General features: G+C 43.8%; 1 pseudogene; it reads right to left on the bottom strand.

Annotated features, from left to right (window-relative positions):
* Positions 1–769: 769 nt before the first annotated feature.
* On the bottom strand, positions 770–27957 carry LOC114318404 (uncharacterized; annotated as a pseudogene).

Here is a 27957-nt window from a genome sequence, read left to right as displayed (position 1 = left end):
TTTCCGGTGCTATTAGAATCTGATTGTACCCAAAAAACCCATCCATAAATGATAGCAAGGCATGGCCAACAGCAAAGTCCACCAACTCATCTATGTGCGGCAATGGAAAATCATCCTTCAGGCTCACTTTGTTCAGGTCTCTGAAATCGATGCAAACCCAAATTTTGTCATCCTTCTTCAGCATTGGGACGATATTAACCAACCAGGTTGGATACTCGGATACTAACAAGAATCCTGCATCAATTTGCTTGGTGACCTCTTCCTTGATTTTTAATGCCCAATCTAGACGAATTCTATGCAGTTTTTGTTTGACTGGTCAGGCCTCAGGGTCAAGAGGGATCTGGTGCTGTACGATCTTAGGGTCGATTCCAGGCATGTCTTTATAGGACCACGTGAAAATATCTTTGAAATCTTTTAATAAAACGATTAAACGCTCGCATTCCTCCAAAGACAACGTGGACCCGATCTGGACCAAGCGCGGATCCTTTTCAGGGCCGACCCTGAGATTTGTGAGGCCTAAGGCGAATTATGAAAATGGGGCCTCTCTAATATATGTTTTTTTTAATAAAAGATTTATACATAAAATGATTAGTATCAATAATTTTTTTTATTTAAGTTTACTTGCACATATAATCATTAAAATTATAAATTAAAATTTATTTTCATATATTAAGATAGGAAGAAATCAGTACGATGACTTAAAAATATAAAAAAACTGGTTTTGTTAGTTTATAGTTTAGCAATATCCAGTTTACAATTGACCCAACGATCACTTAAATACTACTCTTCTTGCATTTTTAGCTGCAAAATCACTAATTAAGTTTGTATAATCTAATTTGTCTACCAAATCCTTTTCAATAGACAATATAGCTAATCCATTCAATCTTTCTTGTGACATTGTTGATCGAAGGTAGGATTTGATCAATTTTAAGTTTGAAAAACTTCTTTCTCCAGAAGCAACAGTAACTGGAATAGTCAACAATATTCTATACGCAATCCAGGCATTTGGAAAACAACCATCTATCAATTTCAAATAATTCATCACCTCAATTGGCCTATTGATTTCTTTTGGCAAAACTTCTTTGAAGACTTTCAACTCAGAAAATAAATCTCTCCCATCAACATCTATAAGTCCATCATGTGTCAAAAATTCTTCAAGATTAGCACAATAAGTCTCCAAGCACTCATCATTCGTAGAATTTAACTTCTTCAAATCAAACAAAAATCCAAAAGTTTCTTCATATATTTGAAATTGTTCAAATCTACTCTTAAATGAAGAAAGAGCTTGATCTATTATATATATGAAGTAATTAGCTCTAAAGGATTCTTCAACTGATTGTGCAACCTCTTCACTAACGTTCTCATCAAACTGTTTCTTTCCATGAATGACACGCCTTTCACGAAATATAGGTTCAATCTCCAATTTAGTTGTAACTTCTTTAGCTTCAATCATGGCCTCCAAAAATCCAGTTTCTCTATACTTTTCAAGAAATGTAATGAGTCCTTTTAATTGATGTATAGCAACATCAATATGCATGTCTTTAGCTTGAAATGTCTTGCTAATAGAGTTAACAGCAAACAACAGATTGTGCCAGATAATCGTGCCAAGTAAAAACTCAAAATTCTCAATTTCAGTAACTAAGGGTTGAGCTTCACACTTTTTATTGGGCTCATCAGATTCTTTTTCCAACTGAATTAAAGCATCTCTTATTTGTGGAGCTTGGTACCGGTAGACACCCCATTTTTGACCGCCCTTAAGACTTGGGTGCTACTGATGGTTTACTTGGTGGTGAAAGTTGTGCAGTGCAAAGGTTCGATTCCTTCGGTAAGAGGAGAGTCAAATCCCAACCTTACACCTCATTTTGGACCAAAGCTATTTTGAATGGTTTTTAGACCTTAAAATCCTCTCTTTCAAAATATTTTTGAAATAAAGTTCCTACGATGTTCCGATGCTCGCATTTTGTCGAATGTTGTACTTTTCGGTAAATCGAGCTAGGACAAAGTGGAAATGAATGAAAAAGAGATGAAATCTTTGAAAAATATTTCAAAACACCTTGTTTAGGGGTTCGGAGTTGAAGAAAAGAGGAAAGGAGAGAAAAAAAACTAGTTTGGGAGAAGTTCAGCATGAATCCGGGAAGGATCGAAACTGAGTGGCTTCACCAAAATAGGAATAACTTTTTTCACAGTTGGAATTTTGATGCAAGGCTTCCACCATTGGAAATATTACTTCTGGGGCTTCAATTTGGACACAAGAATGACCTGAAAAGGAGTCCAGATGAAGGAGTTATGCCCATTTGAAGTTGGACCTGGAAAGCAGAATTTTCCTGCCGACCAGAAAAATGGGCTGCCGACCAGAAAAGTATCCAGTCGACCTAAAAAGGTGGTCGGTCGACCAGAAAAGTGGTTTGCAGGTCCCAAACTCAGATTTTTTGAAGATATTTTCCCTCCAACTATCTTCCACAACCTCCAGCTGTTCTATAAAGAGATATTTCGAACCAACTCTTGCTTTTTGTTATATATGAGCCATATCTCCCATTTTGCAACAAAAGAACATTGAAGAAATTTTGGGAGCCTCTCTCTCTAAAAAAGTTCTCTCTCTCTAGAAATTTCAGAGCTAAATTTCATCTTGTCTCTCTAGTTGGCTCTCCCTCTTGACCTTGTGTGCATGCAAGAGATCTATTTGGCGATATACCTCTCCTTGGCCTAGGCATCCTTGATCAAACTTGTTCACCATTGGGCTGAGATTCCTTGGAGCCTCCTTTGAGTCCTAGAAGTTGGTTTTAGCTCAGAATTTTGGCTCTTTTGCAGCTGTGCTTCATGGGTAAGCATCTCCCTCTTTTAAGATCATTTTTGTACACTATCTTGGCCAACTTTGCATGCTTGTTTTGCCACCCTTTCAAACTATTTTTGGCTTGGTCTTGAACCGAGAAAAACTCTGTTTTTCAGTCCTCAAAGTAGTGGTTTAAGCCTTGTTTGGCTAGGGGGTGTTCCCTCCCTTTTGCTCTTTGGCTTGTAAAACCTTTTGAGCCATCTTTCACCACCTTTCAAACCATCTTTGTTTGGCCTTTTAACCACTGAAATCCAGTGGATTTTTAGTGGTAGAAATGTGGTTATGAGGCCCCAAATGGGAGGCGGTAGTCCTGTAGGCGCGCCCGCGGAGGGGCCCCTCGCTACTACAGTTCGGACTCGATTTGTGTCACGGTTCTGAGTCTGAACCAAAGAGTCCAAATCTGGCAAATCGTTTTGAGAAACAGATTTTTTTGAAAAGAAGTGCCAAACATGGACTACTTTCCCAGATACAGAGTCGCCACCTAAATATTTTAAAATGGGAAAATTTAGGAAACCCTGACTCGGTGCCGAAGGCCACATGTCCATCATCACCGAAGTTATCTCGGCTCGGGAGCTAGGGTACGATTGGGGAAGGTCAGCTATGAGCACCCCCTCTCGCCCGATCCGAAGACCGGCCTCTACTAATCATGATATCCGTTTTTGAAAACTTTATGTGTTCTTATTCCGGTTATTAGCCTAGAATTACTATGTTATGCGCACAGCAAACAAGTATAGACTAGATTGCCTAATTTGGAAATAAGCATTGTATATCCGTTTGTTTTGAAAAGCGTTTTGGAATTTGCTACTCGCAAGTAGGCTAAAACACGGATTTTAATGAGTTTTTCCAATTCAAACAATCTACCCTTCACCCACAGGCATTCAAACAATTTATCACATAAGCATTTAGTCGCATGGCAAGCATATTGTCATGGCAACACTCACACGCATGCGAGATGCTAAAGCATAACTACTTACATCGTACTCCGTGCCAAAACAGTAAACTAGTTAGCAAATATGCATGTCCTAGTTCATGTTAAGAATGGATAATGCATCGCATGCAAAAATACAATCTAGACAGGCTCGGCTAACCTAAACATGACATGTGAAATGCGATCAACTATCACATATTCAATTTGTGAATTGAAGTACAAATGCAGTTAGCGTGATGTACCGAGCCTAATGCATGCAATACAAATGCATGAATGCACGCATGCACAGCATAAGGTATGCTAATAAAAAAAATGCCCTAGTCTACCATCATAAGCAGGTAAATAAAAGGGAAGAAAGACGTGAGGTTGGAAGACATACACACACTCACGCACACTTATTACATCATTGCCCTCGCTCGGAGGGACCGAATAAATATTACAGTCCGAATGATAAGCAAATAAAATTATTACAGAATTTTTTTATTAATTAATAAAAAGAATGCAAAGAGGAAGAAAAGGGGTGGCTACAGCCTCTGCCTCGGGATGCGCGAATGATGCATGCTCGAAACCCAGCTCGCCTGGAAAACCCGTACCACATCACTGCCACCTCTGTTTGTACTGCCCTGCTTCTCTGAAAATTCCCAAAGTCCCAGAACAGGTTCCTTGCGTGCCGCAGAGTACCACCGGCTAGGGGAAATTACCACCGGCAGTGCACAATTCCCACCGGCCGTTTTTGGATCTATCGCCTGTAAGAAGATTGCCGGTCGGCACTGAATTCTGCCGGTCGGCAGAAACTTCCTGCAGAAGACAATTTTGACAGCAAACAGAGGACAGACAGTATGGCATGGGATTTCAGGCATATGTAAGCATGGTCATGCTTCCTATCATGCTTTAAACTCAAGGAAGCATGGCCCTCGATCCTCGAGCCATCAATGGTGCATGATAGCCCAAGGGATCAAATTTGCCACTTGATGTAAAGATGCATGCAACAAACAAAATGAGAACCAAAGCCTTATCAAGTCGGAGTCAAAGGCCTCGGTGACCGAGAATCAAGGCACATTACATCACTTGAAGTATGAATGTCCCTTGATCCCCACATTTGGCTTGACAGCCCAAACCAAATAATGCAACGCATGTTATGCAAACATGGCTCAAAATGCAACATGATACCAAGATGCAAGGCATGCCAAGTGTGGTGCAACTAGTATGGCAAGCATGCAATGTTAGGCATACGAGATGCAAATGTAGTGCAAACATGGGCCGTTTAGGCAATGGGATCGACATGTTACAACACTTAATGAAGCAATTATGCAACAAACATGAGATAAGCATGCAAGGGTGACCATAAACCATAAAGGGGCAGACCTCAAACCATCTTAAAATAGTGGCCAAAAGTGCCTGAAATGGTGGACAAACTCTCATGCCAACATGCAAGCCAATGGTCTCAAAACTAAGGCATAAGAAAGGAGGTACCTCACTCCCATAACATGACCAATCATAGCAAGATTTAGACAAGTAAGAAACAGAATTTTTACAGGCAAAATAGGGCTCCAAACCCTCCTAATATGGCAGCTAAGATGGCTCCAAAGAGGTGTATGCACTAAGGTTCATGTGTAGGCACAAGAGGGCACACCTTCAAGGCACAAAAGAGGTCACAAATGCACACATATGAGCATGATTTATGGACTGAAATATGGTCCTAAATGATGCCAAAACATGAGGATGGCCCAAACTATGCATGTTAGAGGTCAACATACTCAAAGCTTACAAGCCAAAACACAAAGAGATGACATCAAACAAGGCAAACATGGCTGAAATAGATGACCAATAGACCTCAAACATGATAAAATAATACCAAAACCTTCATGGAACCATGCCAATATATGCAAGAATCATGGCCAAAGCACAAGGGGCATTTCTAGGCCAAATGGAGCAATACAAAGCAAGTACTTTAAGCATGCAAAGAGACATAAATCAGGCCAAAAACAGAGGTCACACATGACCTAAAACACCCAAAAAACTTCTGAAATGTGGCCAAAAACGATCAAGCATACATGCTACCCTTTTAAGCCAAAAAGTAAGGAAACAAGACAATGAAGGGAGAGGGTGTCCCTCCCCTATGCAAGACTTCAAACCACCTTCCTTACCACTAAAAATACACTGGTTTTCAGTGGTGAGGAGATCAAAACACTGAAGTAAACAAAGCCTTACCAAAGAGGCAACAAAAGGGGCCAAATAAGGCCTAACAAGGTGAGTTTGCGCTCAAACTACAAGACAACCTTAATGAAAGTTCTAAAGCATGAAAATATAAGCCTTTTTCATGTTATGCACAAAAGCTAAATCAGCAAGCAAGATAGGTAAAAAACTATTGCAAGTTTGGGGAAAATAAAGCAAGATGCTCACCCTTGAAGAACCTTTGAAGAACAAATGGTCTAGCCCTCTTCTTTTGATCAAAATTAGTCCAAAAACTCAAGAATCAACCCCCCAAGTCCCTCAATCTCGGAGCTAGGTATAATAGTGTGTGTATTGGTGCAAAAGTAAGGTAAAACACACTTTTAGGCCAAGAAACACACACAAAGGAGGAGAGAGAGGGAGGTATAGAGATAGGGTGTATCTATATCTCTAAGCTCTGGTTTTTTCTTCCAAGTCTCTAACCTAGATCAAAGAGGAGAGCCTTCCTCTTATAGGACTCCCTCTTGCAAAGCTTATACAACAAGCTTGCTTAGAGGGAGATCCCTCCATACACGTGTATGGAGGGAGGCAGAGTTGGTGCCAGATATCACAGCTGGCACAAAATATCTCCATAAAGTTGATGAACAGTGGTCGGCTGCCCAAAAATGTCATTTTAACAAAATTTAGTGCCGACCGGCAACAAAATTTGCCGACCGGCACAAAAGATTGCCGATGGAAGCAAAAACCAGCCGGTGGCATCTAGCCACTGCCGGTGGTATGTGGGGATGTCTCACAAGGCATTCCCTCCCCTTCCAAGGCAAAACACAAGTGTTTGGTGTGAAACCAGACACTAAACGGTCAAGTTCGGAGATCCTGAGGCAAGGCGCGCAGCCGAGACCTCCGGGAACTCCAAACGAATACAAACATGGATAATCACCGAGTGTTCAAACGGTGACGTCCAAGTCTTGAGGACGGTCAAAAATGGGGTGTCTACAGTTGCCCCTCTTTGACAGAACTCGAAAGTCATAACAATGACGGGAGTGAATGTCAAAGCCCAAAGACGACCCATTTTTGACAAGGCCGAAGACTCAGACAAGCATGCAAGACAAACAAGATATGTGCCCGAAGGCAGGGGCAAAATGCAAGACAATGCACAGAGCCGGACATAACTTATGATCATGCAAAGAAAGCTGTAATGAAGCACACATGCGACAACTTTAAGCTAACAAACACCGAACTACACTACAATGCGGAAAGGATGTAAGAGAATTATGCAATTCTCAATACGTCTCACTCGGAGGATACAATACCTGTGCGGCTCGTCTGGTTGCACCAGCCTCAAATGAACCGTACATACAATATCGTGCCTGCAAAGAAAACAAACTTAACTGGTACAATATTGTTAACAAGATGCATAGTAGTGTACTCGAAATGCGTGACAACGCAAAGCAAGTGGGGAGCATAACAATGTTGTGAAGGTACAGATGTGTAAGTGGAACATGCGGTCTAAGCCGGCAACGAAATTGATTATGAGCATGCGGTCTATGCAGGCAGTGAAATTGACAAGTATGCGGTCTACGCAAGCAAAACATGTGGTCTACGCAGGTAATGAATTTAACAATTATGCGGTCTACGCAAGCAATACATGCGGTCTACGCAGGTAATGAAATTGAACAATAATGCGGTCTACGCAATCAAAACATGCAGTCTACGCAGGTAATGAAATTAATATGCGGTCTACGCAATCAAGACATGCGGTTTACGCAGGTAATGAAATTAATATGCGGTCTACGCAATCAACACATGCGGTCTACGCAGGTAATGAAATTAATATGCGGTCTACGCAATCAAAACATGCGGTCTACGCAGGTAATGAAATTAATATGCGGTCTACGCAATCAAAACATGCGGTCTACGCAGGTAATGGAATTAATATGCGGTCTACGCAATCAAAACATGCGGTCTACGCAATCAAAGCATGCGGTCTACGCAGGTAATGAAATTAATATGCGGTCTACGCGAGTAATAAAATGATTACAAACATGCGGTCTACGCAGGTAATGAAATTAATATGCGGTCTACGCAATCAAAACATGCGGTCTACGTAGGTAATGAAATTAATATGCGGTCTACGCAATCAAAACATGCGGTCTACGCAGGTAATGAAATTAATATGCGGTCTACGCAATCAAAACATGCGGTCTACGTAGGTAATGAAATTAATATGCGGTCTACGCAATCAAAACATGCGGTCTACGCAGGTAATGAAATTAGTATGCGGTCTACGCAATCAAAACATGCGGTCTACACAGGTAATTAACATGCGGTCTACGCAAGTAATGAAAGTGGTTACAGGCATGCGGTCTACGCAGGTAATGAAATTAACATTAAACTTGAACATATGTGAGTGAGAACATATCGTTCACAATGCAGGGATGTAAAACACTGTAACACAGCGTAATTGAAGCGATTTGTGTGAGCCCTCAAGACAAGAAAAGGATGCGGGAAGGAACGTTCTTCGTACGTATCGAGCATCATTGGCAGAAGTTATGGCCTGAGGTCAACTCGAAGGTCCATGTTTCAAAAGCGTACTCCCCCGTGGGGTCTCAAGTAGCGAAGGTGCGAAACCATGTTATTGACCCGAATCAAAGGCATGGGGGGCGCGTTGTCTGCAAAGGGAGTTTTGCTGGCATCCATTCCGATACTCGGCTACCCTGTCATTCTATGTTTTACTTTCCTTTTTACTAGTAGTTTAAGCACATTGCACTGCCTCGGGCAGGTTTTATTCTTTCTCAAAATTTACACATTTTTGCAAATCACGTGACGGGAATGAAACAACCATTTTATCCAAAAGATGTTTGCGTTTGTAAACTTTCTATGCATTGCATCGCAAGGTATCACACCACAATGTGAACGAAATCGAACTCATTTTGAACACCGAGTATTCGCATTGTAATAATCAGGCAGTGAACCGACTTACAACTCGATAAGCAAATGTACAAAGGCATAATAGGACCAAACAAGCGTGAGTACAACTCGATAAACAAATCTAAAGCTCAAAGAGAGTGAAATATAACTCGATAAGCAAATGTTCAAAAATTTGACAAGCAAACAGGCGTGGCTTCGCAAGAGTCGATCACCGGGGGAGGGATCGGAGGTGGTGGAGCTCCCCAATCCCTAGCATAAATAGCTCAGGGAACCAGGGGGAAGCCCATCGGCCAGGGTCAGAGGCCACCGGCCGCAAGGAATGGCTACCGGCCATGAAATTTCTTCGTCGGCAAACTATTATGGTCGGTCGGCAAAGAGTTTGGCTGGCCGGCACTTAATGAGGGGATCACCAGAATGTTGACACCTGTCCCCCACTCAACCTTATCTCCTTCAAAAGATCCTAGCTTCGTAGTTTTTCTCATTTTCACACTGATTTGCTCCAATGGAAGAGTTTCTTACTCAAAATCTCACAGCTTGGATTGCTAGCTTGGATGGCTCGGAAAAAGTGAATTTTCGGAGTTTTGGCATAAATGCACTATTCACTCTTTGTCGCACCCCATTGCACCTCCCGTTTCTTCATGCTGCGGCAAGGTTTTGGAATCCGGTGACACATGTCTTTAGCTTCGCTGGGCAAGAGATATGTCCTACCTTTGAAGATTTCCGAGCCTTAATGGAGTCCGAGCACGACAAGGAGCTCCTACCCCAACTTAATTTTGGCCATGCCCAATCCTTAGGGCGAATGTGTGGACTCAGCATGCGTGACGCTCGGTCTCTGATTTGTGACGGGATGTTGGACATTCCGAGTTTGGCCAATCGATTTTCTGATGCTGGTGATCGCAACAACCATCACTGGCAAGGCTTCCGGCGACACGCCCTCTGTTTGTGCATGCTATCCCATTTTCTATTTGTCTCAGGCTCTGGAGGGGCTAGTGTCCGGCTGATTGAGGTTGCCCAAGGCTTGAAGGAGGGCAAGAGCTGCATTGCGATGACTCTGGCCGAGACGTTAATGGGCTTAGACGCCTTTTACTGTCATGAGACGACCAGATTAGCAGGGAGTCCACTACTACTACAGGTAATATTTTCCCGCCCAATCTCGCATTTATGTATTGCTCACATCACTCGGCCCTCAAGCTCGGTCTTTTCTCACAAAACCCTATTCTCACTTTTCTCTCCTCGTACATCTCTCTATTCCTTATTCTCTCATTTTTCATCCCTCCCCAGGTATGGTTGATGGACAAACTACAGGTTGTGGACTCTTGCCCAGCATATTCAGCTCGCGGCTATTTCTTCCGGCACCGTCTAGTCAATGCCTTGGATGAGGGATGGTGGTTTGCTTGGATGTGCCGCTTGTCCGCAGACCGTATTGCTTGGCGGTGCCCTTGGCTGAGCCTTCCGGCAATGAGTTACAATATGCCCCGGCAGACTGGGATTCAATTGGTTGGTCTCACTCACTGTGTATTCTACTTCCCATTTCGGATTCGACGCCAATTTGGCCATGATCAGACCTGCCCGCCGGAAGGGATAGAGTATGCTGCCGCATTCCCAGCCCGAGGCGCACAGCTTGCTTGGCAGGCCACCGCATGGAGGATGAGAGAACTCCTGGCCCCCGCTCTTACTTTCAGTTGCACTTTATCTGACGAGTGCGTGGATTGGCTCAACGAAGAAGCACAGATTGGGCCCAGCTTGGCATCAGAGGCTTCGACCAGCTCTGGGAGGGGGCGCAGGAACACCTGACTTGACTATGCCCTAGATTTATTGCTTTATTAGTACTTTCAAGTTTTCTTTATGAATGTAATAAAAAGGCAACTTCAATTGTATGCAAGAGCAGGAGAACTCTGTTTTGAAATCAATGAAATTGAAGGTTGTAGTACTGAAAATTTTTCGCTTTTGGTTCAAAAATGGTCAAAGTTGTAAAAAGATTATTTGAACGAAATCGGCTTTATTAAAACTTCTCAAAAATATTTTCAATATGGATCAGAACTGGACACGCCTGAGATCTGTCACTGAGATGCACAACCCCAGATCTCTGCAACTGGAAAGTTGCCCCTAGTCTGAAGAGCGCCACAGCATTGCGCAGCAACGGAAAGTTGCCCCTAGTCTGAGTAGCACTGCACTGGAGATTCCAATTGATGCTGATAGACAAAGATGACTGAGAGGATCAAATGGACAAAGTTGATCGGGGAAGTGTTATGGATGAACTTCAGGATGAAGCTGCCTACGTATCCCAAGGATGGGAATCAAGCCTTACGTAGTTCAGGCTTAGGTTCACTCGAGTATTTTCACTCTCCTTTTGCGCTCTGACTTTTGCCAAGGCCGCCCTTTGCGGGTTTTCAGCCTCGCGAGCTCAGTTTTTATATTTTCTAATTTTTTGTGCTCTAACTTTTGCCTAGGTCGCCCTTTCGGGTTTTCGGCCTAGCGAGCCTCTCAAGGGTAATATTTCTTCAACTTATCCATGTTGATCGGTTGGGAGAACTCCAAGCCATCTAAGTCCATCAGAACCACAGCTCCACCTGACCAGATAGCTTTGATGATGTAGGGACCGGTCCAATTGGGTCTGAACTTGCCCCTTGGTTCGTGGATGGGAGCTCGGTTGTCCTTGAGCACCAAATCCCCTTCTTTCAGATTTCTGGACTTAACCTTCTTGTTGAAAGCCCGGGCAATTCTCCGTTGATAACTTTGGACATGGTACAGTGCTTTCAGCCTTCTCTCATCAAAGAGCATGAGTTCCTCAAACCTGCTTTACTGCCAATCTGCCTCAGCTATCTGACACTCAGCTAATACTCGTAAAGACGGAACTTCAATTTCGATAGGTAGAACGGCCTCCATTCCATAAACTAACGAATACAGAGTCGCTCCGGTAGAAGTTCTAATTGAAGTCCTGTAGCCCCACAGAGCAAACGGCAACTTATCCGGCCAATCTCGGTAGGTTTCTACCATCTTCCGCAGTATGTGCTTGATGTTCTTGTTGGCGGCCTCAACTGCTCCGTTGGTTTGCGGCCGGTACGTAGATGACTTATGAAAAGCCATGTTATATTTCTCCAACAAGTTAATCACCTCTTTCTTAAAGTGGGATCCATTATCCGAAATAATCTCGTTTGGCACCCCGTAGCGGCAGATGATGTTGTTTCTGATGAACTTTGCGACGTGCGACGCCTTCAACACCGCGTATGATTGGGACTCGACCCACTTTGTGAAGTAATCTATCGCTACCAGGATATACTCATGTCCATTCGACCCCTTCGGGGCAACAGCTCCGATCACATCAATTCCCCAAACGGAAAATGGCCATGGGGACGTCATGTTGTACAGCTTGGACAGTGGGATGTTCATACGGTTTGCATGGATCTGGCATTTGTGGCATCGCCGAACAAAGCCGATACAATCCTCCTCCATGGTTGACCAGTAGTGACCCTGTCTGAGGATCTTTCTGGCCAGCATTACTCCATTCATGTGTGCACCGCACTCCCCTCCGTGGATGGCCTCCATTAGGTGCTTCGACTCTTCAGCTTCTACACAGAGCTTATGCATTCCCAGATGACCCCTTTTGTATAGCTTACCCCCGCAGATGATGAACTGGACAGCCATTCTTCTGATTGCCCTCTTATCCTTGGCATTTGCCCCTAGTGGATACGTCTCCTTTTCCAAGAAGTTCCAAATATCGTAATACTAGGGGTTGTCATCTTGAGCCTCATCTATGGCGGAAATTGACTCGCATGCTAGCGCAAACTTCTGATCAATAATGACCGGACGCATCCGGACTCCGGACGGGATGTCTATCATGGAAGATAGAGTTGCTAGTGAATCGGCGAACCTGTTGTTCTCTCTTACTAGGTGGGTGAAATTTAGCTTCTCAAATCGAGGAATTAACAAATCCAAGGTTTGGTGGTAAATTATCATCCTTTCCTCTTTGACTTTCCAGTCTCCTTTTGCTTGAGATACAACAAGGTTCGAGTCCCCAATGACGTCCAACCGTCTTGCCCATAGTTCTAGGGCCGCTTCTAGGCCAGCAATACATGCCTCATACTCTGCTTCATTGTTCGAGACTTTGAACCGGAGCTTGAATGCTAAAGGGATACGGGAATCGTCAGGCACTATCAGCAACACCCCTATCCCATACCCATACTGGTTTGACGTTCCGTCAAAGTACATCGTCCAAGTTTCATCTTCGATGTGCAGAATGGCTTCATCTGGGAATAGGTACTCAACCGCTTCATCCCCCTCAACCGGGTGGTCGGCAAGGAACTCCGCTACTGCTCTTCCTTTTACTGACTTGCGTGTTACATACTTCAAATCAAATTCAGAGAGCAACAGCAGCCAACGAGCTAGCCTACCCATAAGTGCCGATTTTTCGAAAAGATATTTGATGGGATCCAAGCGTGAAACCAACATTACAGAGTGAGTTAACAGGTAGTGCCGCAGCTTCCTGGTAGCCCATACCAAGGCCAAACAAACCTTCTCCAGTGGGGTGTAGCGGGTCTCGTAATCCAGCATCTTCTTGCTCAGATAGTAGATGGCCCTTTCCACTTTGTCTTCTGACTCTTGTGCGAGCATGCAGCCCATGGTAGTCTCAGTTACTGAAAGATACAATATCAACGGTCTCCCCGGCTCTGGCGGTGACAACACGGGCGGGTTCTGTAGATACTCTTTGATCTGTTCAAAGGTTTCTTGACATCGGCCGTCCCATTGGAACTTCTTTCCTTTCTTCAGGAGACCAAAAAGTGGTTCACAAGTCAAGGTTAATTTAAAGATAAACCGTCTTATGAATTGCACTTTACCCAGAAAGCCTCGCACCTCCTTTTCAGTCCTTGGTGGTGGCATTTCTAAGATGGCCTTGATTTTGGAAGGGTCGACCTCGATGCCCCTTTGTGTAATCAGAAACCCTAGCATCTTCCCCGCTGTAACACCGAAAGTACACTTCTGGGGATTCAACCGCAGCCGAAACTCTCTGATCCTTTGAAAGAATTTTTGTAAGGCGGTGTAGTGGCCTTCTCTTTCTTTGGACTTGACAATCATGTCGTCCACATACACCTCGACCTCTTTATGGATCATATCATGCAATATTGTAGTTGCTGCCCGTTGATAAGTAGCTCCAGCTTTTTTCAACCCAAATGGCATCACTCTATAACAATATGTGCCCCACGGGGTAGTGAATGCAGTCTTCTCCCGGTCTTCGGGTGCCATTACTATCTGATTATAGCCTGAAAAGCCATCCACAAACGAAAGCAAGGCGTGTCCTGCCGTGAAATCTACCAATTCATCAATGTGCGGCAAGGGAAAGTCATCCTTCGGACTGGCCGTGTTCAAATCTCTGAAGTCTACACAGACCCGAATTCTGCCATCCTTCTTCGGCACCGGAACAATGTTGGCCAACCAAGTCGGGTATTCGGATACCAGCAGGAAGCCTGCATCGATTTGCTTGGTGACCTCTTCCTTGATCTTAATGGCCCAATCAGGGCGGATCCTTCTGAGTTTCTTCTTGACAGGTCGGGCCTCGGGATCAAGAGGGATTCGGTGCTGTACAATCTCAGGATCGATTCCAGGCATGTCTTCGTAGGACCACGCGAAAACATCTTTGAAATCTTTTAATAAAGCGACTAAGCGCTCGCGTTCCTCAGAAGACAACGTGGACCCGATCTGGACCAGCCGCGGGTCCTTCTCAGTACCAACATTCACAGCAGTGATTTCATCCATTAAGGGTTTAACAAATCTTTCCTGCTCTTGATCAATTAATCGTTGTAAAACCGGAGGAATTTCTTCCTCGTCGTTTTCATCAAAATTTTGAAAATCCTGATTTAAGCAATAAATCAAAGGCACAGAAAAATATTCAGAAACCACATCCACGTCGTTCTCATTAAACACTTCCAAGCCATCTGATTCTTCTGTTACAACAGACTCAAAAGAGAAAGAAAATGACGACCTAGACAAGACTGTGGCATCTGGGTTATCACCCCCAGGAATACCGGATTCAGACTCAGTCGAGCTGGAATCTGATTCTGACCCACAGGACTCGGTGGAATCAGATTCCGGCTCACTACCTGACCCGGTGCTGCTAGACAAGAATCCTTCTTCATATTGCCAGACGAGAGAAGGGGCGATGGATGCATCCAAAATAGCTGATGGTAGGCCCACAGCCGTTTCATTCCCGATCATGCATACCGAGGAGTTATCCCCCAAGCACTTCTGTTCGATCGGAGGATCTGAAAGTAGACATGCCAGTGCTACCCCCATTTCATTTTCAGCGTCCTCAGACTGCACTTCCTTACTTTGCTCAGCCTCAGCCAATGAGTATGTCTGCCCTTCGGCGATGTCATTCTTAGGTAATTGCAGGTCAAAGAAAATCTCGAACCCCAGTACGCGCTTCCGTTCCGCGTTCAGCCACGGCTCTGGGAAGCCACAGAACAGAAAGTCCTCCCCCTCTCGGACGAAGCGTCCGTTTAGGGTACCCTGAATGGGCCGGTGCATTAAGTCAAAGGGCTTCCCCATCTGTTTCGCTCTGGCCCTTCCGGCCATCTCTTTTCCTTTCCTTATCCAGTCCTCTTTGGTGGGTAGGTAACCCAATCTAAAGGTATGAGGGTTGTGCGGCACTTCGGCCAATGCTGCGACGCCTTTCCGGCCGCTCTTGCCCAATCCCATCCCGGGGATATGTTGGAGCTTGTTCATGAGATAGACTGCCTGAGCACTGACATACACCCCTTCACTAGCAGCCATAATGTCCTGAACAACCCGAGCCTCAGCCAAAGTAAAACCCGATATGAACACATCTTCCATACCGTGTTCAATTTCTAGAACAGGCGTGGATACTTCTGGCGGCAGATGAATCGATGCGTTTTCGAAGACGATGGCTACTCCCTTCCCATAGGGGTATTTCACCACTTGATGTAGGGTGGAGGAGACTGCCTTTGCCTGATGCAGCCACGGCCGCCCTAGAAGCAGGTTGAAAGTTGCAGGAACCTCCAAGACATGGAAATCTATCCCATGCTGTCCCGGCCCAACCTTTGTTTGAATCTTAACCGTTCCCATTACTTCCCGGCTTGTGTTGTCATACGCCCGAATCACTTGGGCCGTTGGCACAAAATCCGCGACTTTCAAACCAATCGCATAAGCTGTCCTTGCCGGGCAGACGTTGATGGCGGACCCCGTGTCAACAAGCACCACGGGTATCCATTTATCTCTGCACTCCACAGAGATGTAGAGTGGCTTGTTATGGTTCGCACCCTCGGGTGGCAGTTCTTTGTCAGAAAAACTCAATGTTGGGGAACTTCCTCCCGAAAAGACTAAGCCCACCAGCTGTTCGGGCGTGGTGTCTATAGAAAGCTTGGCTTTGTCCATGGCTGTAAGGACGGCTTGTCTATGTACTCGAGAAGCCATAAGCAGTCCCCAGATGGAGATGTCTACTTGTATCTTTTTCAATTGTCTCAATACGGCCTCATCCTCGAGTTGCTTTTCCTTTTGCTTCTCTGCCTCCTTATCTTTTCCAGACACCTCTGGTTGATCTAGGTGTGGAGGCTTGAAATACCGTCCACTCCTAGTCATGTGATCGACTTCGCCGATATACCAGGTATCATCTGGTTGGTTACCCTCCCAATCCTCGTCCGTGTGGGCAAGACATAGATCATCGTCTTCCCACCACATGCCATCTGCAGCTGACAGGCATCTGTCTGGTTCTGGTATAACTGTCCCGATACTTGCAGTACCTTCTATCCCTATGCTCGCAGCATTCTTCATCTCTGTACTTGTGGTAGTCTCAACTCCCACGTGGGCTTTTGCCTTCCTGATCCTCTCAAAATCTTTGAATCTTTCCTGTTCTGACTGTGTCAATGCAGTAGATTGTTCAATGATCCCTGTACTCAAAATGCTCCATTCCCGAGCGAAACTCTCGACATCGGTGCTCTCCGGCGATGTATTCTGTTCTTTGACCCTCCCGGCCGTCATTGACATTCCTGCCCCTGCCGGGCCTTGTTCTGACTGAAACTCTCCTACCACATCTGGCTAATCGTCCAACCATCCCGTGGCCTCTGCCGATTCTTCATAATCGAACCAGTTGACGGCTGAGTCTTCTGGATCTTGGTTATCGTAAAACTGGAACTTGGCAAGATCCTCTTCCACAGTTGTCAAATCATCCGTTCCCTGTCTTGGACAGTCCCCTTGGATTGCACACAGCTTTCCCCCGGCTGGAAATTCGACATCTAGTCTATTCTGGCCCACTGGTGAAATGTAGTTACTCGGACTGTAAGCGTTCCCAACATCACTCCCAGATTCTGCAGACTCTAGTTTGACAACCCCCTTTTCCTTCGGAGTCTTCTCCCTCCTGCTCTCGATGGTCACCACCACTGGCTTGGGTTGGGTTATGGAGACGTCCTTCATGCACAAATCGGTGCAATCAGGAAGAGAAACCTCCGGCTTAGGCAGGTAGGAGGGTGTGATATAGATACTAGGATCGTAGGATGCGACCCCAGTGTGGATGAAATTGATTCTTTTGGGTGGTGGAGCTTGGTTATGTGTGGGGAGAGGATTTGTAGTAACATTGGGTTTCTCAGGAGGTAAAATCACCCCATTATCAATGAGATCTTGGATCTCATGACGCAATCGAAAGCACAGGTCGGTGTCATGACCATGTTGCTGGTGGAACGCACAATACTTGGCTGGATTGTGGGCAGCGGGGAGTCTTTCCGGTACGGGTCGCCGCTCTAGGGGCTTCAGATGCCCTTTTCTAATCAAAACCCCAAAGCTTTGGACAAGGGCATATAAAGCGGAGCGAAGGTTCTGGTATTTCTGGGAGGGTATTTGGCTGTTTGTGGGTTGCTTCCGGACGCACCGGAGAATGGTGTGGCTGCCGTAGTTCTTGGGGAAGGGTTGGTGGTGACCATACTCACTTCGGAGGTCCTGGTAGTTGTAGCGCCACTCGGGCCTGTAGTAGTATTCCGATTGAAAGTTCTGCGGGGTTGCTCCCGGTCGTTATCAATCAGGCCTTGTTTTAAGGCATCCTCGATCTGCACCCCCATTTCATGTAGATCAGCAAAGGTAGGGAAGGGGATTACAATCATCTTCTGCATTAGCTTCGGCTGAAGATTGCGCACAATCATCCGAATCTGGTCTTTGTCCGTGGGTCTTAAGGTTATCATCGAAGCCTTAGCCCGCCATCTGGTTACAAATTCTGAGAAACTCTCCTTGGTTTCTTGTCTCGTTGTCTCGAGATCCCGGGTCGTGATCTCGATTTGTGTGTTATACGAGTACTGCAAGATGAAGGCCTCAGCCATCTCGTCCCAACTTCTCTTGACGTCATCTTTCAATTTTGCATACCATGCGGCCGCTACACCCGACAGGGTCCGGCCAAATAAAGACAGCTTCTGCAATCTAGTGAGGCCCATTGGCCTTAGGACGTCTGAAAATAGTCGCAAGTGTACCATGGGATCCTCAGATCCATCAAAACGATCGATTTGTGGCATCTTAAACCGATCTGGCTGCGTCACGGCTGCGTCAGTGTATCCGTCTCCAATGTCCGGAATGGACTTCACACCTTGAGATTTCTTGAACAGCTTTTCAAGCTTACGCATTTTTAATGTCACGGGATCTACCTCGGACTCGAAGAGAGAATCCGATTGATTGATAGGAGGGGGTGCCTTGGATTGTTGAGGCAGAATCGGGGGTGGAGCCGGTCCCGTTGGGATGTCCGTATCTTCCTGGACATTCCGAGCATTTAGCGTTTCTTCGGGTATCGGAACCCTTAGTGGGGGAGGGAATTGCTGTGAAGCTGATACCCCAGTTTGCTGCTGCAATCTCCCGATTAACTCCGCTTGTTCATTCATAACTGTGGCTTGTTGTTTGGCAAATTCTGCCTGTCGGACAGCATCCTGTTGCATCATTTTCATGCTTTCCTGAAGTTGGCGCACCATCTCCTCTAAGCTAGCCATACTATTCTGCTCTGGTTGAATTACTGGTATGCGTTCCCTCTCTGTGGGTGAAACAGGACCCTGATCCCTACTGAACTCAGGTGGGGTAGATAAGGCCCTCTGTACTGACTGTTGAACCGATGCCCTCTGCCTAGTTGCCTTCCGTTTAGTAACCGGGGGTAGAGAGTGGTACACCGGTTGTCCTGCTATCAGATCCTCAGATCGATGGAGCCGACGACCTCTGATCCAGAGTGCTTAGGGAATGTCTACCGGGTTGGAAGCAATGATGCTAAACTACCTAGCAAAAAGATAAATAAAGCAATAAATAAAACAACAACCGGACAGCACAACGGCATAAAATAAACATATAATACACAGTTGGGTATCCATAATACATAGTCGCCAGAAACTGTAGGCGCGCCCGCGGAGGGGCCCCTCGCTACTACAGTTCGGACTCGATTTGTGTCACGGTTCTGAGTCTGAACCAAAGAGTCCAAATCTGGCAAATCGTTTTGAGAAACAGATTTTTTTGAAAAGAAGTGCCAAACATGGACTACTTTGCCAGATACAGAGTCGCCACCTAAATATTTTAAAATGGGGAAATTTAGGAAACCCTGACTCGGTGCCGAAGGCCACATGTCTGTCATCACCGGAGTTATCTCGGCTCGGGAGCTAGGGTACGATTGGGGAAGGTCAGCTATGAGCACCCCCTTTCGCCCGGTCCGAAGACCGGCCTCTACTAATCATGATATCCGTTTTTGAAAACTTTATGTGTTCTTATTCCGGTTATTAGCCTAGAATTACTATGTTATGCGCACAGCAAACAAGTATAGACTAGATTGCCTAATTTGGAAATAAGCATTGTATATCCGTTTGTTTTGAAAAGCGTTTTGGAATTTGCTACTCGCAAGTAGGCTAAAACACGGATTTTAATGAGTTTTTCCAATTCAAACAATCTACCCTTCACCCACAGGCATTCAAACAATTTATCATATAAGCATTTAGTCGCATGGCAAGTATACTGTCATGGCAACACTCACACGCATGCGAGATGCTAAAGCATAACTACTTACATCGTACTCCGTGCCAAAACAGTAAACTAGTTAGCAAATATGCATGTCCTAGTTCATGTTAAGAATGGATAATGCATCGCATGCAAAAATGCAATCTAGACAGGCTCGGCTAACCTAAACATGACATGTGAAATGCGATCAACTATCACATATTCAATTTGTGAATTGAAGTACAAATGCAGTTAGTGTGATGTACCGAGCCTAATGCATGCAATACAAATGCATGAATGCACACATGCACAGCATAAGGTATGCTAATAAAAAAAATGCCCTAGTCTACCATCATAAGCAGGTAAATAAAAGGGAAGAAAGACGTGAGGTTGGAAGACATACACACACTCACGCACACTTATTACATCATTGCCCTCGCTCGGAGGGACTGAATAAATATTACAGTCCGAATGATAAGCAAATAAAATTATTACAGAATTTTTTTTATTAATTAATAAAAAGAATGCAAAGAGGAAGAAAAGGGGTGGCTACAGCCTCTGCCTCGGGATGCGCGAATGATGCATGCTTGAAACCCGGCTCGCCTGGAAAATCGGTACCACATCACTGCCACCTCTGTTTGTACTGCCCTGCTTCTCTGAAAATTCCCAAAGTCCCAGATCAGGTTCCTTGCGTGCTGTAGAGTACCACCGGTTAGGGGAAATTACCACCGGCAGTGCACAATTCCCACCGGCCGTTTTTGGATCTATTGCCTGTAAGAAGATTGCTGGTCGGCACTGAATTCTGCCGGTCGGCAGAAACTTCCTGCAGAAGACAGTTTTGACAGCAAACAGAGGACAGACAGTATGGCGTGGGATTTCAGGCATATGTAAGCATGGTCATGCTTCCTATCATGCTTTAAACTCAAGGAAGCATGGCCCTCGATCCTCGAGCCATCAATGGTGCATGATAGCCCAAGGGATCAAATTTGCCACTTGATGTAAAGATGCATGCAACAAACAAAATGAGAACCAAAGCCTTATCAAGTCGGAGTCAAAGGCCTCGGTGACCGAGAATCAAGGCACATTACATCACTTGAAGTATGAATGTCCCTTGATCCCCACATTTGGCTTGACACCCCAAACCAAATAATGCAATGCATGTTATGCAAACATGGCTCAAAATGCAACATGATACCAAGATGCAAGGCATGCCAAGTGTGGTGCAACTAGTATGGCAAGCATGCAATGTTAGGCATACGAGATGCAAATGTAGTGCAAACATGGGCCGTTTAGGCAATGGGATTGACATGTTACAACACTTAATGAAGCAATTATGCAGCAAACATGAGATAAGCATGCAAGGGTGACCATAAACCATAAAGGGGCAGACCTCAAACCATCTTAAAACAGTGGCCAAAAGTGCCTGAAATGGTGGACAAACTCTCATGCCAACATGCAAGCCAATGGTCTCAAAACTAAGGCATAGCAAGATTTAGACAAGTAAGAAACAGAATTTTTACAGGCAAAATAGGGCTCCAAACCCTCCTAATATGGCAGCTAAGATGGCTCCAAAGAGGTGTATGCACTAAGGTTCATGTGTAGGCACAAGAGGGCACACCTTCAAGGCACAAAAGCGGTCACAAATGCACACATATGAGCATGATTTATGGACTGAAATATGGTCCTAAATGATGCCAAAACATGAGGATGGCCCAAACTATGCATGCTAGAGGTCAACATACTCAAAGCTTACAAGCCAAAACACAAAGAGATGACATCAAACAAGGCAAACATGGCTCAAATAGATGACCAACAGACCTCAAACATGATAAAATAATACCAAAACCTTCATGGAACCATGCCAATATATGCAAGAATCATGGCCTAAGCACAAGGGGCATTTCTAGGCCAAATGGAGCAATACAAAGCAAGTACTTTAAGCATGCAGAGAGACATAAATCCGGCCAAAAATAGAGGTCACACATGACCTAAAACACCCAAAAAACTTCTGAAATGAGGCCAAAAATGATCAAGCATACATGCTACCCTTTTAAGCCAAAAAGTAAGGAAACAAGACAATGAAGGGAGAGGGGTGTCCCTCCCCTATGCAAGACTTCAAACCACCTTCCTTACCACTAAAAATACACTGGTTTTCAGTGGTGAGGAGATCAAAACACTGAAGTAAACAAAGCCTTACCAAAGAGGCAACAAAAGGGGCCAAATAAGGCCTAACAAGGTGAGTTTGCGCTCAAACTACAAGACAACCTTAATGAAAGTTCTAAAGCATGAAAATATAAGCCTTTTTCATGTTATGCACAAAAGCTAAATCAGCAAGCAAGATAGGTAAAAAACTATTGCAAGTTTGGGGAAAATAAAGCAAGATGCTCACCCTTGAAGAACCTTTGAAGAACAAATGGTCTAGCCCTCTTCTTTTGATCAAAATTAGTCCAAAAACTCAAGAATCAACCCCCCAAGTCCCTCAATCTCGGAGCTAGGTGTAATAGTGTGTGTATTGGTGCAAAAGTAAGGTAAAACACACTTTTAGGCCAAGAAACACACACAAAGGAGGAGAGAGAGGGAGGTATAGAGATAGGGTGTATCTATATCTCTAAGCTCTGGTTTTTTCTTCCAAGTCTCTAACCTAGATCAAAGAGGAGAGCCTTCCTCTTATAGGACTCCCTTTTGCAAAGCTTATACAACAAGCTTGCTTAGAGGGAGATCCCTCCATACACGTGTATGGAGGGAGGCAGAGTTGGTGCCAGCTATCACAGCTGGCACAAAATATCTCCATAAAGTAGATGAAAAGTGGTCGGCTGCCCAAAAATGTCATTTTGACAAAATTTAGTGCCGACCGGCAACAAAATTTGTCGACCGGCAACAAAATTTGCCGACCGGCACAAAAGATTGCCGATGGAAGCAAAAACCAGCCGGTGGCATCTAGCTACTGTCGGTGGTATGTGGGGATGTCTCACAAGGCATTTCCTTCCCTTCCAAGGCAAAACACAAGTGTTTGGTGCGAAACCAGACACTAAACGGTCAAGTTCGGAGATCCTGAGGCAAGGCGCGCAGCCGAGACCTCCGGGAACTCCAAACGAACACAAACATGGATAATCACCGAGTGTTCAAACGGTGACGTCCAAGTCTTGAGGACGGTCAAAAATGGGGTGTCTACAAGTCCCCTCTCATCTTCTCTTGTTTGCATGTGTTGATGGCCAACCAAATGAGCATGTGTTTTTACTTCTTTGTGGCTTTGTTTAGGCTCATTTTTGTGACTTTTGGGACCTACCATAACTCTATTTTTGGTCAGCTTGGTCACCTCTTGCATGCTTCTTGCACTTGTAGTGCAATCTTGCTCTCTAGTGTTGTTATCCTTACAAAGTAGCATGCTCTTGTGGTTTGAATTAGCTTAGTTCAAGCATGTTTTTGGTGTTATTTTGGAATTTTATAACTCTGATTTTGATTGGTGGACTCACCTCTTGCATGCTTTATACACTTGTGGTGTAAATCTTGCTCACTAGCTTTGTATGCTTGCTATTTTAGCCTATAATTCTAGTATGTTTTGGCTCCACTCCAGCACATTTTTGGCCATTATTTAACATGCTTAAGCTCTGTTTTATGTTGTTTTGGTCATGCATGCCTTGCTTTGTATAGCCATAGTGCATTCTTGCTCACTAGCTTTGAGTTTCCAAGTCACTAGCATGCATTGCTTGGGCTATTTGCATGATTTGGCATCATTTGATATGTGATTTCAGAGCATGTTTCATTGTCATGCACTCACATCTTTCACTCTTTCAATGCTTTGGGGGGTTGGTGCTTTATGCTTTAAACATGAGCCAATATGTATGCCCTCTTGCCTAAGCTTTTGGGCTACCATTTCAGTGTGTTTTTGATGTTATTTTGCCATGATACAACTCTATTTTTGGTTGGTTTGTCCATTGGTTTCTTGCTTCTTACACTTGTAGTGTAATCCTTGCAAACTAGCCTTGTATGCTTAAGGTTTTAGCTCATCTTTCTAGCATGTGTTGGTACTATCTTAGCATGTTTTTGGCCATTATTTAACATGCCTTAACTCTAATTTTTGTTGGTGAAGTCATCTCATCCTTGGTTTTTATAGTTGTAGTGTAATCCCACTCTATGGCCTTGTATGCTCCACGCTTCATGCCTCTAATTTTAGCATGTGTTAGCTCTACTCCATACATGTTTTGGCATTAATTTGACATGCTCTAGGACTGTTTTGGGTTGTCTTGGCCATGTGGCTTATGGATTGCATAGCTGTAGTGCATTTGGCCTTGCTAGCCTTGAGTTTTGAGCCTCCTAGCATGCTTCATTTGTGACATGTGCATGATTTGGCATCATTTAACATGTTATTTCAGAGCATATAGCATGGCCATATTCTCACTTCTTTCATTCTTTGAATGCTTTTATGGGTTATGCATTATTGCCTTGTTTGTGGGCTAATGTGTATGCATGCATGCCTAGACTTTTGAGCTCCCATCTCATCATGTTTTGGTCTTTGTTTTGACCTAATTGAGTTGTGTCCATGGTTGGTTCAACCATTTGTGCCATGTATTGCATGTCTCTTGTGTAGTCCCTTTTGGTAGCCTTGTGCTTTAGGCCCTCTTGCATGCTCTCTTTGAGCTATTTGGATGATTTGGCATCATTTCACACATGATTTCAGTGCATATAGTGTTGTCACACTTCCATGTTTGTCACTTATTAATCATGTTTGAGAGTTGTGATCTTATGCTTAATTGATTGGCCAATGCATGAGCATGCATTATCTTGTTTTTCATTCCATCTTTTCAGCGTTTTGGCCACTGTTTTAGCATGATTTAGGTCAGTTCATATTCGGTTTAAGTCCATTAAGTATTGTTTTGCATGTCTCTTGTGAGATGCTCTTTCCTAGTTTTGATGCCGTAAGCTTCTAAACTTGCCATGCATGCATTGTTTGCATGATGGAACCTTGTGCATGCCATTCTAGCATTCATAGAAGAGCATGTTGTTTGCATGTTGTTGCATCGCATTGTGTTTACATGTTGTTGCATTGCATTGTGTTTGAATGCCATTAACATTGATAGGTTGATCATGTTGCATTGCATTGTGTTTGGATAGGGTGTTAGTCCAAACACGAGAAATGAGGGACGTTTCATACTTGAAGTGATGAAACGCGCCTCATTTCTTGGTCGCCGACCCTCTTGATCAAGCATGATAGAGGTGGAGGCCCTTATGTGTTATTTGTGCATTCATTAACATTGAATTGTGCAATCTTGGCTTCTTGGCCATCGTGCATTGCGATGATTGGTTGGTGGCCCGAGAGTCGAGAACCACCCCCCCTTGAGCTTAAGAAATGATAGGGAGGGTGGTTGTGTACACATACCTTGCAAATACGCTGCTGTGCCCCTTCTTGTTCTCTGTTGCAGCAAAATGGAGTTGTGCAGAATTTTCTGATCGATAGACCAGTAAAAGTGGCTGGCCGACCACTTTTTCTGTTCTGCAGCAAGTTTAGGTGGTCAACAACACCATTAAGTGGTCGGCATCCCTCCTGGAGGTCTCCATGTTGGAGTAGAAGCTATTTGGAGGTCAGTGCACCTTCCAGAGATCAAATGCAAACAGAGGCAAGTTGGGGCATAGCGATGGATTTTCGAGCGAGAAACCAAGTGCATGCATTGTTCAACTTTCCAAAGCAGGGTTGAGTAGTGTAGTTTAATGCTTACTTGTTAGTTAGCATTAGTTTTGTGTACTTAATTAATTTGTTTAATTAATTAAAGTGTTGTAATTATTAGTAATTAGTTGTAACTAGTTATTCAATTTATGTTGTGTAATAATTAGTCTAATTAGCATAATTAGATTAGTTGTTAGCTTAGCTTATTATTCGGACCCTCCATCGAGAGGGCAAATGTTGTAATAAGTGTGCGTGTGTGTGTGAATGTCTTCCAACCACACGTCTTTCTCCCTTTTATTTATTAGCTTTTGATGGTTAGTTTTAGGGCATGTTTCAATTAGCATACTTATGCTTTGCATGCGTGCATCATTCATTCGTATTGCATGTACCGGGCTCGGCGCATCATTCAAACTGCATTGAATTTCAATACTTACTTGAATATGTGTTTCAAAGCATGTTATCAAGTGTTGCATTCATATGCTATCTTAGAATAGCCGAGCCTCTTTAGTTGCATTTTTGCATGCGTTGCATTAGGCATCTTAACATAGCTAGGATCATGCATTGATTTTTAACTAGCTTCTTTTTGGCTCGGAGTACACTGTGAGTGTTTACGCTTTAGCATACTGTATGAGATGTGTATGTTGCCATGTTAGCATGCTTGCCGTGAGGCTATTTGCTTAACTACTATAACTGCATGAATGCCTGTGGGTGATGGCTTTATTGCTTGAATTGGAACAATTCATCAAAATGTGAGTTTTAAGCCCACTTGAGAGTGGCAAAATCATGTTTCCTAAGCCCACTTGAGGGTGGCAAATCCGCGTTTTAGCCTACTTGCGAGTAGCACTTCCAAACCATTTTTTGAAAAATGAACATGAGATGTTTTGTTCCAAATCGAGTGATTTAGTCTATACTTGTATGCTGCGCGCATCACGTAGAAAGGTTAGCTAATAAACTGGAATAAGAACGCATGTGTTTTCAAAAACAACATATCATGTTAGTAGAGGCCGATCTTTGATTGGGCGAGCGGGGGTGCTCATATCAGGACCTTCCCCTCTCATACCCAAGTTCCCGAGTCGAGGCAACTTTGGTGATGACGGACACGTGGCCTTAGGCACGAGTCAGGGTTTCCTAAATTTTTCAAAATAAAATATTTAGGTGGCGACTCTAAAATCTAGCAAAGCAGTCCATGTTTGGCGCTTTTTGATTAAAATCGATTTTCTAAAACGATTTGCCGGATTTGGACTCTTTAGTGATTTATCAGTCTTACATTGCACTTTGTGAGATTAGATTCAGAATCGTGACAGGAGTCCAAACTGTAGTAGCTAAGAACACAATTCGCGCCCCGCGCGCGAAGGGAGTTCGGGCGGTCTACAGTACCGTACAGCTTTAACACTTTCAATGTGACTTTCCTAACGAGTTTGTGATAATGGCTTAAGTGTGAGACCTTCCACATTGTCTTTGAAAATTTTCCACCTCTTTGTAGAAGATGAGAACAACACATATATGTGTTGTACCACTCTAAAGACAGATGAGAACAACACATATATGTGTTGTATCACAAAGGGCAAGATTAAGACTATGATACCCACATGGTGTGTAGAATGCTCTTGGATTTATTTCAAGTACTCTTTTTTGTACACCTTTGTGTCTCCTTTTCATATTAGAGCCATTATCATATCCTTGCCCTCTTATATCATCAATATCAAGTTGGAGTCTGTGCAATGCCTCTTTAAGTACATTAAAAAGTCCCAACCTCGATGTATCATCTACCTTCAAAAATTCTAAAAAGAATTCTTCTACCTTTACCGGACTAGTTGAAACATCTACACATCTTATCACAAAAGACATTTGCTCTTCATGACTAACATCTGGAGTACAATCAAGAATAATTGAAAAATATTTCACTTCTTTGATTCCTGCCACAATCGTACTCTTAATCTCACTCACTAACATCTGTATCAATTCATTTTGGATTTTGTGACCAAGATAATGGTAATGAATTTCACTTCTTTGAATATGTTGAATGTGCTCTTGCATTACTGGATCAAATTTGGAAAGCATTTCAATTAAGCTTAAAAAGATTCCATTTCTTTCTTGATAAATCTTCTCATTATATCCATGAAAAGCTAAATTATTTTTAGCAAGAGTGATCACAATAGCAATTATCCTTAGTAACACCTATCTCCAGTGTTTTCTCATTTTGTTGATTTGTTCTTGAACACTTCTATCAATTGTTTCATTCTGTTTCGATCTACTTTCCAATTCAATCCATTTGCTTATGCAAATAAAGTGTTCATTACTAGTTTTATGACTTCTAAGCCTGTTCCCCATATTCTTCCAATCTTTCAAGCCATCAGTAGCCAAATGAATATTGTTCCTATCTTGCTTAAACAACTTACAACAAAAGCAAAACACTTTGTCTGAAGCATTTGAATATACTAGCCACTCCCTATTTTGTTTCTCTCCATTTTGTAACTGTCGCAT

The sequence above is a fragment of the Camellia sinensis genome, chromosome 5 (assembly GCF_055761805.1).
Source record: "Camellia sinensis isolate YWXY chromosome 5, ASM5576180v1, whole genome shotgun sequence".
NCBI classification, from domain to species: Eukaryota; Viridiplantae; Streptophyta; class Magnoliopsida; order Ericales; family Theaceae; genus Camellia; species Camellia sinensis.
Note: the sequence above shows the minus strand (reverse complement) of the source record. Positions and strands in the feature narration are given on the sequence as shown.